The sequence below is a fragment of the Pinus tabuliformis genome, chromosome 5_2, assembly GCF_031772625.1.
Source record: "Pinus tabuliformis cultivar Carrire ecotype Pingquan chromosome 5_2, CPIR1, whole genome shotgun sequence".
Taxonomy (NCBI): Eukaryota; Viridiplantae; Streptophyta; class Pinopsida; order Pinales; family Pinaceae; genus Pinus; species Pinus tabuliformis.
This window is the reverse complement of record NC_142306.1, coordinates 1132039194-1132052051: the sequence shown is the minus strand read 5'-3', so window position 1 is coordinate 1132052051 and position 12858 is coordinate 1132039194.

Below are 12858 nucleotides of genomic sequence, written 5' to 3'. Positions count from 1 at the left end.
GGGATAGGAGCTCTCCTAGCTCGAAACAAAAGACCGAGATTGATAGATTGAATGAGAAGTTATTGAAGGCAGAATGTCGGATCAAATACTTGGAGTAGCTCAATAAACAGTTAGAGGACGAGCACACACTTATAGAGCTGCAACGAATCCGTGAAGACCGAAGGTTGGCCCGTAAAAGACCTGGTGATTTGACACCTGTTGCGCGGCAAGTTTTTCATGAGAAAGTCAATCGACATTTGGAGGAGTTGTTGGCGAAGGCCAATAGAGATAAAGACTTGCTTCGTCACATGAAGAATCATTATTGGGCTCGCATGCATGTTTACAAGGCAAAAATGAAGATTTTGCAAAGGAGGTTGAGCAAAGCACTAAAACAGCGAAAGAGGCTAGATCCGCTTCAAGTTTTGGCCGAGGCTTTGCTGGCTGAACATGACACATGATGGAGGGTCTTCACTCCGAATTTGAGCAAATTCGGAGAAAAAATTTGTCATTTTGAAATTTTTGGTCTCAAAAACAGTTTTTTCCGCTCAATGGGTAGCGCGTCAGCGTGCTCGCTTTTGATTGGGACACCTACTGGAGAAAAACCTTATATTTTTGGGTTTGTCATGATGAAATATACATGCTTAGTTATTTCCAAGGCATTTCATCAAATTCTGGATGATCAAAAGGCCTAAAAACACTATGAAAACCACCTTGCTGTAACCTTTTGCAACAACAGGAAGTACTTCTGGGAGAATGCAATTTGGGAGGGGAAAATGAGCTCCAAATTGGAAAATTACACTTCGGTTGGAAAGTAGAAATCCAGGGCTTTCCAATGAGCTATCATGAGGTCAATTTGGATGTCAGGAAGTGCCCCAAAAACAGGCTGAAAGGTGCGCTACGCATTGGGATCAGGGCGCTACGCATTGGGGTTTCTGGTCCAGTTTTCATCCTCCAGCTCAGGAATTCAGCCAGTTTTCACCAGTTTCACTCCTTGATGTAATTTGTGACCAAACATGATGTAATTTGATGTATGTAAGGTAACATGGCACCTATCTACCTTCTTCTAGATGATTCATTCACAAATTAGCAAACAATTAATGTAATGAATCAATTTCATTATTTTTAGAGGCAGGTTGTTTTGGTCACCTAGATTCTTGCTCCATGTTTAGAATTTGTTCAAACTGCTCTTAGAAGGAGGAGCTCGACCCCTAGAGGTTAGGGAATGAGGTTAGCTTGATCTATATGTGTAAATTTTCATTCAATAACACAGGTTGGACTCTTGGGAAGATTTTGGACACTATTGTACATATTTTTCATATTTTGGCTAAGGAAAGATCAGAGATTTTGCAGCACCTGTTGGGATCCTTGTGGCTTTGTGTGTTGATGGTGTGTTTCTTTCTGTAATTGTAATTTGTTAATGTGTATCATTTTCCTTCTTTCATCTTCTGCAATTGAACAAATGAAGTATTAAGGTAGAATCCATAGATTGTTATGCTCTGCCTTTAAGTTTGTTTGATTTTCCATGTTTTCGTCAATTTGAAGAGGACCCATATTCTCTTTTGCCCTCTTCAACTCCTTGTCATTCTGATCCATCCATAAACCTGATCAAAAGGCATCAAGACTATTGCCTACCTCGCCCCAACTCGATCTCTACAAAAATCTGATCTCGATCCCCGCACCCAAAATTGGTTTTCCCATTTCTCCAATAAAAAAACTTAAAAATCTAAAACAAACTTTCCCATCTCTTTACTAGCATAAAATCAGTATTAATTGTGAGTCATATCAGCCTCTTTGAAGATCTTTTTCCGAGATAGACCCGGAGAGAGCCCTCTCCTATCCTCGTAGGGCTAGCTACGAGGCTGAGCTTGGTTTGATGTGGCCTTGAGTTTTGCCTTCCTCAGCCTGAGGCAGATTTGAACGCTAACATAGTGGCGACCATACTAGGGATGATGGTTTGCTGTTGATGTGACATTCAACTTGTTGGTTGTCTTGTCCCAGTATATGAAATCAAGTTGCAGATCTGATGCTGATGGTGGACAGCAATCAGACACTGGCAAGGCTGAAATCATTCACCTGGCGATTCCTTTCACTGAAGAATCCAACAACCTGTGCTTCGTGGTGACTTCACTGCAGAGAGATCAGTAGCTTTGAGATTTCTCAAGATGGACCGGATTACGAGAAGATATGCTCCCATGAGCCGAGATCACATTCCAGGTTTTCCAAATAAGATGCCCAAGGTAGATTGGTCAAAGGATTTGCTTGTGTTCAGAAATGTAGAAGGTAATGATGCTGCTCTTCATCTCGTAAAATTTCACATTCATGTGCATAAATTAAATATCGATTTTCCTGAAGACTATTTGATGAAAATGTTTATGGCTACTCTGGAAGATGAAGCCCGATCCTGGTATGAAAGTTTGCCATCTACTTCCATTTATTTTTTAAGGGATTTTCATAACGTGTTCTTTGAAATGTATAAAGAATCATATCCATCCTTGATTTTAGTTCAGAACCGTTGTAGCCATGTACATAATTTCATTGAAGATCTAGAGAATTTTTATGGTGATAATGATTTCATGGATGGAGAAATCATGGAGGCTCTGTATGAGAATCCATTTCAGCAACATGACGAGAACCTAGTGGATACCCATCAAGACGATCAAGAAATTTTACAGCAGAATCAAGATCAGCAGGTTGAAGATGGCCATATGGCTGTAATTGATGAAAGAGAAGAGCTTGTTTCAGATTTGCCCACAGAAGAAGACAACATGCAGATTGCAGATTCTGATAATGTCCACTCAGCTATTTCAGATCAACATTCGGATTATGATGACCAGGAATATCTTGTGCTGAAACCCATCAAGGAGGACTTTTCTCTTGAGTTCATCTGGAATGTAGAAGACAGAGCTATGGATTCAAGTGTTCTCAGTCGTGCTGCCAGCCTGTCATCAGAACAGAGTCTTCATGAGGAGGTCATTCAGCCAGCTCATGAACATGAATAGCAAGGTGAGATCTTTGCTCAAGCAAGTGAAAACGTTTCTTTGAATGAATTTGTGGCAGACGATATAAATGATAATATTGTGCTTGATAATATTGAAGAATGTAATAAGGAACTTCATAATTTGGTTGTGATATCATATGAAGATGACCTACCATATTGTTAGACTACAGAAGATCAGAGCATACAGGGTTACCTTTCAGATTCTTCATATGTTTCATGTGTTGAAATGTTTTTACAAGAGGAGATCTTCTCATCCATTTGTTCAGAGTTTTTTGAAGCCCATGAGCATACTTTACCGAAGCACATGATGAAGGCAGATCAGAATTTGAAGCAAAGGACACCTTGTTCTTTCAGCAGGAGGTGGCAATGGAAAATCTTCATATTTTTCAAGATCCTCTAGCAAGTGTGTTGCAGCCAGCAGTAACAGTGTTTATTGCAGTGTTCAGTGACAAAGGAGATCATGGTCAACTATGTTTTTGGATGCCCAGTGATAGGTTTGTACTGTTGACCAGAAGATTTTCTAGGAAGAATCAGTCAAGAAGCCATCTTCTTGATTGGTTGCATTGGCATTTTGATATAGTTTGAGGATATATTGTCTTGTAAGAAACACAGGTGGCCATGTACTGCCACCATGCTTTAAAGTTTTAAATTTCATGTCTTAGTATTTTTTAGTACAGTTTGTCGAGTCAGTTGATTAGTCCTTTCAGTTTTAAAATTGAGTCAGTTTTGTCAGAGTTGTATTCAGTTTTCAGTCAAATCTGCAGTCAATAAATGTGTCAAATTTTTGTGTTAATTGTTGAAATAATGACTCCATCGCCCAATGGACGGAGGCACTGTCTGCTCTCCCAAAGCTCTGCGGTTCTTGGCGTCTTGAAGGAGCCACCATCCCCATTGGAGCCAATGTTAGAATCGGTCCTTATAGCCCTCCGTCAGAGATCTTTTCGCCTTTTCATATCATTTTAGGTGTCTCGCTTGTTCCACTTCGTTGCATTCCGCTAGGGGTATGCCATTGACTGACGAGGGGGTCTGGTTGTCCTGTGTTTCCTCATGTTTGTACCTGCAGGGTTAGTGAAAAAAACAAATTTTCTCGAAAATCACTGAAGTCCATAATCATGCATTCATTGTCATAAAAGTTTTGTTTCATTAAAAAGTCCTAGAGTCTAGGGTTGTCAGTCCTTTGCATATACATAATACGAGCCTGCAGGTCATGAGGTTGATATCAATAGATTCTTATGTAATGAGTTTTTCATAAAGCATTTTTAGTCCAAAACTCTGTTTTGGAACTAAAAATTGTTATTGTAAATAACTATATTTATGTCATTTCAAAGGTTTCAGAGCAAGTCTCTGATCTTCTCCAAAGCCAAATGCCAGATTCCTGCAAAAATCAACAAAAAAAATGATTAGTCCAAACCTCAGAAAAGCATGAGAAAATCAAAAAGCAGTGTTGTATTTAAAGACCAAAAGTGAAAAGTGCCACACCTTACAAAGTGGGTTTTGAAATCAATTTAAATCAAATGAGATATTTTGTTTACTTATAAAAAGGGAAAAGAAGTCCATTTGCACACAAATTCCCAAAGCAACATCGTGTCTAAGCATTTGAAGGTCAAAACCGCGAGTTACATACCTGTGGACAGTGTTGGAGGGTGCGCTACGCGTTGGATGTGTGCGCTACGCATTGGGTTAGCGCGGCCAGTGTAAAAATACACAGGCGCTACGCATCAGGCTGTGCGCTACGCACTGGGATAGCGCGCTACGCACTCAGTCCAGCAAAAAAATTTGTTTATATTCATGCGCCCAGATTGTGTCTAATCGCCTCCAAATTTGCAAGTAGGTGTTCTATGACCGTTTCAATCAATTTGATATTGTTTATAGTGTGTTTGAAGAGAGGTGTGATGTGTTGGGTGTTAAAAACAAATGAAACCCTAGGCCGACAAATGAAACCCTAGGCCCCATCAAAATCTTCCTTAAGGGTGTTTATGGATGATTGGTGAAGATTCTTCTGCTCTCCCTTGGCGAAACATAGCCTCATACCCATTTGTAAGCTTTGAGCCAACAACACTTCATACCTTTGTCCATTTGACAAATTGTCCTTATGACTGTTTTATACACAATAAATTAAAACAGAATGTGCATTATGGCATAAGTCTTATGATGTTTGGTTGGCCTTTGAGTATGTATTGACATTGTGATTTCACCACACCTACAACATACATATTGCAGACCTCCTATATATTGCAGTCATTGTGTTTTCAAAGCCATGTCCGACTCAGATTCAGTTTATGAGCAGGAGAATGACAATGATTCCACAAGAGAGGGTAATGTGCCTCGGAGGCCTCGCAGAGGTGGTAAAGGTGGAAAGCATCTCAGAGAAGAGCCCACTTCTTTGGCTCAATTGCAGGCTTGCCCACTTGCAATGGATTGTTTTTGCCACCAGTCATGCTATCACTATTGTGAGCTAATTTCACAAATTCAGCATCATCATGAATTAGCTCGCTTGTTTGTTCTACATTTACATGATGGCCATGTAAACCTTGCCGGAGTTAATTTCATTTTGTCACCAGAAACTATTTTAGAGGCCACTGGGATACCAAATATTGGAGAGCAATGGAATAAGCGTCAGCAGCTAGAGAAATCCTATTATGAGCCATACATCAAACCTGGGTATATGAGGCACTTAAGCAGAGTTTTTCCTTTCCAGTACCTGAATGATCAGTTTGCACCTTTGATGAAACTCATCATTCGGTATTTCAGCTGTGAGGGCAGATTCTCCCGTCTTTATGCGTACCATGTCCATTTGTTGATGCATTTTACAAGGGTATGTCTGATGAATATTCCATACTTCATGTTTCGCAACATAGAGAGGATGGTTGTTTTAGTACAAAGGAAGACCCCAGCACAGCAGCATAGGAGTATTTATCATTATGCACTGATCAAGATCGTAGTGGTTCATCAGTTGGCACAGCAGGGCATTACTTGGGAGGATTTCATTTCTCGTGACTTCTTCACAGTGCCACAGCCACCTCCCAAGATAGTTCATGATGAGGGAGGGCCTTCACATCAGTTTGACATTCCTGAGACCGAGCATGTCAATGCTCCAGCATGTGTGACATATCAGCGAGGCCACAGGGCCTTATTTGCAGCTACACGACGAGTACTATCTCCACATGGTGTGGAAGGGGTCTCGCCTTCTTTTTCAGTATAGGTACAGGTTCAGGACAGAGGCAAGGAGCCAATTTACGAGGAGGGCCATTCAGGTGGTCATGATATTGATGTTGCATTGAGTGATGTGGATAGGATCTCTCCTAGCTCAAAACAAAAGACTGAGATTGATAGATTGAATGAGAAGTTACTAAAGGCAGAATGTCAGATCAAATACTTGGAGTAGCGCAATAAACAGTTAGAGGACGAGCACACACTTATAGAGCTGCAACGAATCCGTGAAGACCGAAGGTTGGCCCGTAAAAGACCTGGTGATTTGACACCTGTTGCGCGGTAAGTTTTTCTTGAGAAAGTCAATCGACATTTGGAGGAGTTGTTGGCGAAGGCCAATAGAGACAAAGACTTGCTTCATCACATGAAGAATCATTATTGGGCTCGCATGCATGTTTGCAAGGCAAAAATGAAGATTTTGCAAAGGAGGTTGAGCAAAGCACTAAAACAGCGAAGGAGGCTAGATCCGCTTCGAGTTTTGGCCGAGGCTTCGCTGGCTGAGCATGACACATGATGGAGGGTCTTCGCTCCGAATTTGAGCAAATACGGAGAAAATTTTGTCATTTTGAAATTTTTGGTCTCAAAAACAGTTTTTTCCGCTCAATGGGTAGCGCGTCAGCGCGCTCTCTTTTGATTGGGACACCTGGTGGAGAAAAACCTTATATTTTTGGGTTTTTCATGATGAAATATACATGCTCAATTATTGCCAAGGCATTTCATCAAATTCTGGATTATCAAAAGGCCTAAAAACACCATGAAAACCACCTTGCTGCCACCTTTTGCAACAGCAGGAAGTACGTCTGGGAGAATGCAGTTTTGGAGGGGCAAATGAGCTCCAAATTAGAAAATTCCACTTTGGTTGGAAAGTAGACATACCGGGCTTCCCAATGAGCTATCATGAGCTCAATTTGGATGTCCGGAAGTGCCCCAAAAATAGGCTGAAAGGTGCGCTACGCATTGGGATCAGGGCGCTACGAATTGGGGTTTTGGTCCAGTTTTCATCCTCCAGCTCAGGAATTCGGCCAGTTTTCACCAGTTTCACTCCTTGATGTAATTTTTGACCTAACATGATGTAATTTGATGTATGTAAGGTAACATGGCACCTATCTACCTTCTTCTAGATGATTCATTCACAAATTAGCAAACAATTAATGTAATGAATCAATCTCCTTCTTTTTAGAGGCAGGTTGTTTTGGTCACCTAGATTCCTGCTCCATGTTTAGAATTTGTTCAAACTGCTCTTAGAAGGAGGAGCTTGACCCCTAGAGGTTAGGGAATGAGGTTATCTTGATCTATCTGTGTAAATTTTCATTCAGTAACACAGGTTGGACTCTTGGGAAGATTTTGGACATTATTGTACATATTTTTCATTTTTTGGCTAAGGAAAGATCAGAGATTTTGCAGCACCTATTGGGATCCTTGTGGATTTGTGTGTTGATGGTGTGTTTCTTTCTATAATTGTAAGTTGTTAATGTGTATCATTTTCCTTCTTTCATCTTCTGCAATTGAACAAATGAAGTGTTAAGGCAGAATCCATAGATTGTTATGCTCTGCCTTTAAGTTTGTTTGATTTTCCATGTTTTCGTCAATTTGAAGAGGATCCATATTCCCTTTTGCCCTCTTCAACTCCTTGTCATTCTGATCCATCCATACACCTGATCAAAAGGCATCAAGACTATTGCCTACCTCGCCCCAACTCGATCTCTGCAAAAATCTGACCTCAATCCCCGCACCCAAAATTGGTTTTCCCATTTCTCCAACAAAAAACTTAAAAACCTAAGACAAACTTTCCTATCACTTTACTAGCCTAAAATCAGTATTAATTGTGAGTCATCTCAGCCTCTTTGAAGATCTTTTGCTGAGATAGACCCGGAGAGAGCCCTCTCCTGTCCTCGTAGGGCTAGCTACGAGGCTGAGCTTGGTTTGATGTGGCCTTGAGTTTTGCCTTCCTCAGCCTGAGGCAGATTTGAGCGCTAAAAATGTCTACTTTCTGAGCTTCACCTTCTGCAATGCCCTTGGTCATTGGATCTTCTGTAGCTGGAAGCTTGAGCTGTTTCGTCAATGTTGCAATGTCCAATTTTTTCTTCTTAATAATTTCTTCAGCAGCAATAACATCCTTAGGGTCATAACCTATCTTAATCACCAAGTCCTCCAAAGACTTGATCATGTTATCTTTCGCCAAGGAGGAGACCTTATCCATCTTCAACTGTGACTGCACATTTTCAAAATAGACCTGCAATTTGGATAAAGACATGGAAATTTTAGTGAAAGTTGAGAATATCATATCACCAGTTTGTTTGTGCATCTCCATTTGATCAATGGGATGTATGTCCTTTGTACTGAACCCAAAGGTGGTGATCTTGTAGTCAGCTGCTGATTTGGGTTGTGAATTTTGGGCCTCAAGGAAGGCCATCTGAATTTTTCCATGTTCAGTGTCATATACTGACAGAAGCCTACTTTGTGAAGTGGAAGTCTTCTTCAAAAATTGGTTGTAGGTGTAGTTCTTCAAGATTTCATTCCTAAGCTTTATCTCTCTATACTTATCAAACATTGTTTTTTCTTTTTCTATCTGGACAGTGTGTGTTTCTAGCTCAGTCTCCTTATGACCCTGTGAAGATGAAGGTTCAGAAGGAGAAGTAGTGAACTTCATGGCTGCTGGTGGAGAATATGTGATGATGATAACTGACTCTTCTTCAATTTCTTCGTCTACTTCTGGTTTGTGAGTCATCTTGGGCCTCTTTCTGTAACTGATTCTAAATTCTATGGCTTCACTCCCTACTGTGGATGATGACCCTTCCTCCCTTTGCCTTTTGATGGATTTTTATCTGCCCATTCTGTTAGCCCCCTGTTGCAACAGGTGTTCATCTTTCATGATTGGCATTTTTACATGCCAAATATGTCATACTTTGCATGCTGCAATGATCCATATTTCCAGAAAGAGGTCAAAGAAGAGACCATTCAAGTGTGCCAGTCTAAATTCCATTACTGTATCCCAAATTTTGATGAGTTATCTTTTTTGAAGAATTTTCTGTTAAGGGAAGGCCAAACATCTTAATCTTGGCTTCCCTAGGTTTCAATTTCTTGTTCTAGAATATAGAGAATCATTATCTGTCCAAACAGTTTAATCTTGGCAGATTTGTAGGTAGGTAGAGAAACAAAGGAGCTCAACAGCTTAATCTGAGCCCCGACAGAAATAAGGATCGATTTAGATAGGAGGGCAGTCAAAAGAAAATTTGTAAAGCAGGGTCTGCAAGTCTAAGTGCACCCAAACCAAAAAGAAGAAAAAATGCTAGGTAAGTAGGCTGGGTAGGTAGTTTTGAGGTTGCAGAATGTTGAATTATGATCAATTTTGGGTTTCAAAGTGATATTGTACTTCAGATCACAAATGCAAGGCAATTTCCATTTGGAGGAGCTCAAGCGAGGCATGCCTAACTCCCCTTCTTCTTATTCCCCAAAGTCACTCACTAACTTCCCTGAAGAGGTCAAGATCTGCTTGATACCTCCTAGTTTCATCATCTTCCATATCATTTGCCTTGGTAAAGATCTGCTTTACTCAAGGAGTGTTAATACTTCCTCTATGAATCATTTTTCCCCCTTATTAGCCTAAGATTCACATACTTAGCGCTTTCTTATCACTTGTCATATTAACTACTAATTTTACTATGTAGCTCCCTATCTATCTCCCCTTCCCCTACTAAAACTATGTTAATAAGCTCCGCTATGTACATATCCCCATCCCTTGGCATTATAGCCATATCTATCAAGTCCGGGAAATAGTAGTTCACCTGGGGCTACTACTAACCCTTCCGTGTCCTAAACAAGAGTTAGTCTGACATCTGGTCACCCTAACAACCATTTCCCTTAAGTCCTAACCCTACAAAACTCATTTCCCGCCCTTATGCTAAATCCATACTTGTAAATATACTTTCCCCGCTTGTAAATAACCCAAAAGCCCACTTTCCTAAAATTTCCCCCCCCCCACCGTATGAATAATACATATAATTAAATATGCGCGGGCCCTATTTTTAACCCCTCGCCGCTTTGATCGCACCGCCGGCCGTCAGATCTGGCATGCCACAGATCAACGGTGGGCGGGTCTTTCCATACCCCGACAGGTCGAGGGTTATCGTCCAGAAGATGGGCGGTTTTACCATCGTACTCCTGCCACGCGTCAGCCTCTCGGCTGTGGCGGAGCCCCCTCCTCTGAAACCGCCTGCGCACAAAAGCGGTGCACCCGAAACTAGATACTGCCTCCCTCCTGCGTCACCGCCACATCATGCTGATGTCACCATCCCGCTTTGGCCTCCTGCCACCGTGTCCCTGCCATATCACTGCCACATCACCTCCTCCACCGTACCGCCACGTCACCCGGCCGTACTGCTGATGTCACCCTGCCACATCACCATCGTACTAGGACCAACCGCTAACGTCATGCTGATGTCATCGTCAAAAAGCGCGAAAGGCGCAAATCGCAGCTTAGGAAGCCCGGAGTCAAAATCTGAGGCAGTTTTTCATGCACGATTAGCGCTTAGTGCTAATCGTGCATGCTATGGGAAATAGGCCAAAATGGAAATCCCTTTCGTGGCTCGGCCTCTGGCAGGCCCCAAAGCCGCTGAATGACATAAATTTCTTCACGTAGCACTCAGAAAGGGGCATACATAGTCTTAAAAGCATTTAAAGCCACCGAACAGCAATGGATCAAAACCTAAAGCACAATTATGGCTAAGTGATCAGCACAGAGACATAAAGACAACACATTAAACTCCTTTTTGGTACAGCTGCACCCAGCGCAGCCCGAAGATATTTTCCCGCATTTATTTCAGACATGTGTTAGGTTAAAGACAGTTATTACAGCAGATCTGTCTAAGATCTAATTTTTGTAGATATTTTTCTTATATAAACAACCCTAATTCATTGTTTAAGGGGTTGGTCGGTTGTTTGTATAGCTCCAAGAGAGACTCGCTCTATGTACATGATGTTTTACTTAATCAAAGACTGCTGAAAAGCTTGGAGGAATGACTATCTGCTATGGTTTGAAGAATTGAATGTAGAATTCTTGTGCTGCAACATGACTCAATAAGTGTTTCTTACCTTTTTTTTCCATTGATGTACCATCTAAATAGCAGAAAGAAAGATTAGCTTAGAATTGGTTTAATTGCCCTCTATGCTCAATTTCTGCTGTTTCTTTATGTTTTCATCTGAGTTAGTAATAAATATGAATTCCTTGTGGCTCATATTTCCGTAATTCACTCATGTTTGACAATTATCTAGGGATTCTTCACTGCTCCTACATAGAGCTAATTCACCTTCCCTCTGCTAAGCTAAATGAGAGATTCTTAATTGCCTCTCAGTCCTCAGCCCTCATTCCATCCTTTTAACCTTGAATCATTATTTCATGTGCAGCTAGCTTGCTCCATATTCCCTCTTGTGACCAAGAAAACGCACCAGCAGTCCTACTCCTTGACTCCACACCCAATGGTTCTGAAACTTTCATGCTATCCCTGCCTCTCTACTTGAAGGAATCATCCTTCCCACCAAAATCAAAACAAAACCCCTTGAACTCAACAACTAGCCTAAAATCATCATCAACAAAGCTAAATCCTAAAGAGAGAGCCCTCTCTGATTGCAGGTGGGCTAGCACCTGCAGTCCAAAGATTGGTTTGTGGTTACCTCGGCCGTATCCCTTTAAGGAGCTTTAGGGACAACCTGAGTGATAACATAATGGCGACTCTGCTGGGGAACATCCTCAGTTAAATTTCACAAATCAAGTTGGAAAGCTCCACTGGGGAAAACAATGAATTTTCCAATTGCTGCATATTCCTTAAAACTACAGATAAAGCCAGAATGTCAGCCAGGTAGCCTTTGAAACTGTTCTTGATTTGCATTTACAGGAGTAAACAAATGCTGCTTCAGTCAATATTCATGCTAGTTTTAAGTTATAGATAGCTATTCCAGAATTTGATCAGTTCCTTGCTAATTCTAAAAACATTCCCAGAAAATACCAAAACAAGTTCAGAATCTGGCTCCCAAAAGGAATCCACGTTATACAAGGTCAAATCCAGATCCAAACCCCCCAGTTGTTTTGAAAATCCCAATTTAATCCAAAGGAACCTCAGGAAGCTAGAGCAAAGAGAAGATTTTTTTGACTTTAGCCCTGAAGCAGTTCAGCCAAGCTGTGTTCCAACCCCTGTCAAAGTTTTATTTTGGTCAACCCCTACTTCCCCTTGTTCATCATCCACCTCTCAAAGCACTCCTTCCACACCTCCATTCACTGCACATACTACCACCACTGTTGTTACAGCTGTTCCAGCTATCCCTGTTGTTCCTGTTGTTCCACTTATCCCCGTAAACATGGCTAATAGATATGCACCCCTGCAATTACCTGCAAATCCTGGGGCTATGCCTCAGGATTATCAAACTAAAATTACATATTTTGATGGAACTAGTTCTTGCACAGCCCTTCAGCATACAAAGAAGATGCAAGACTATTTTGAGAACTACGAAATAGATGACGATAGCGTGAGAATGAAGATTTTCGTCCAAAGTTTGACAGGTGATGTCAGGACTTGGTTTAGAGCACTCACAGCCAATTCCATAGCAGACCCAAAAGCCTTATATCAGTCATTTATCAACAGATGGGAGAAAAAGAAAGAACCCTTGCACATATTATC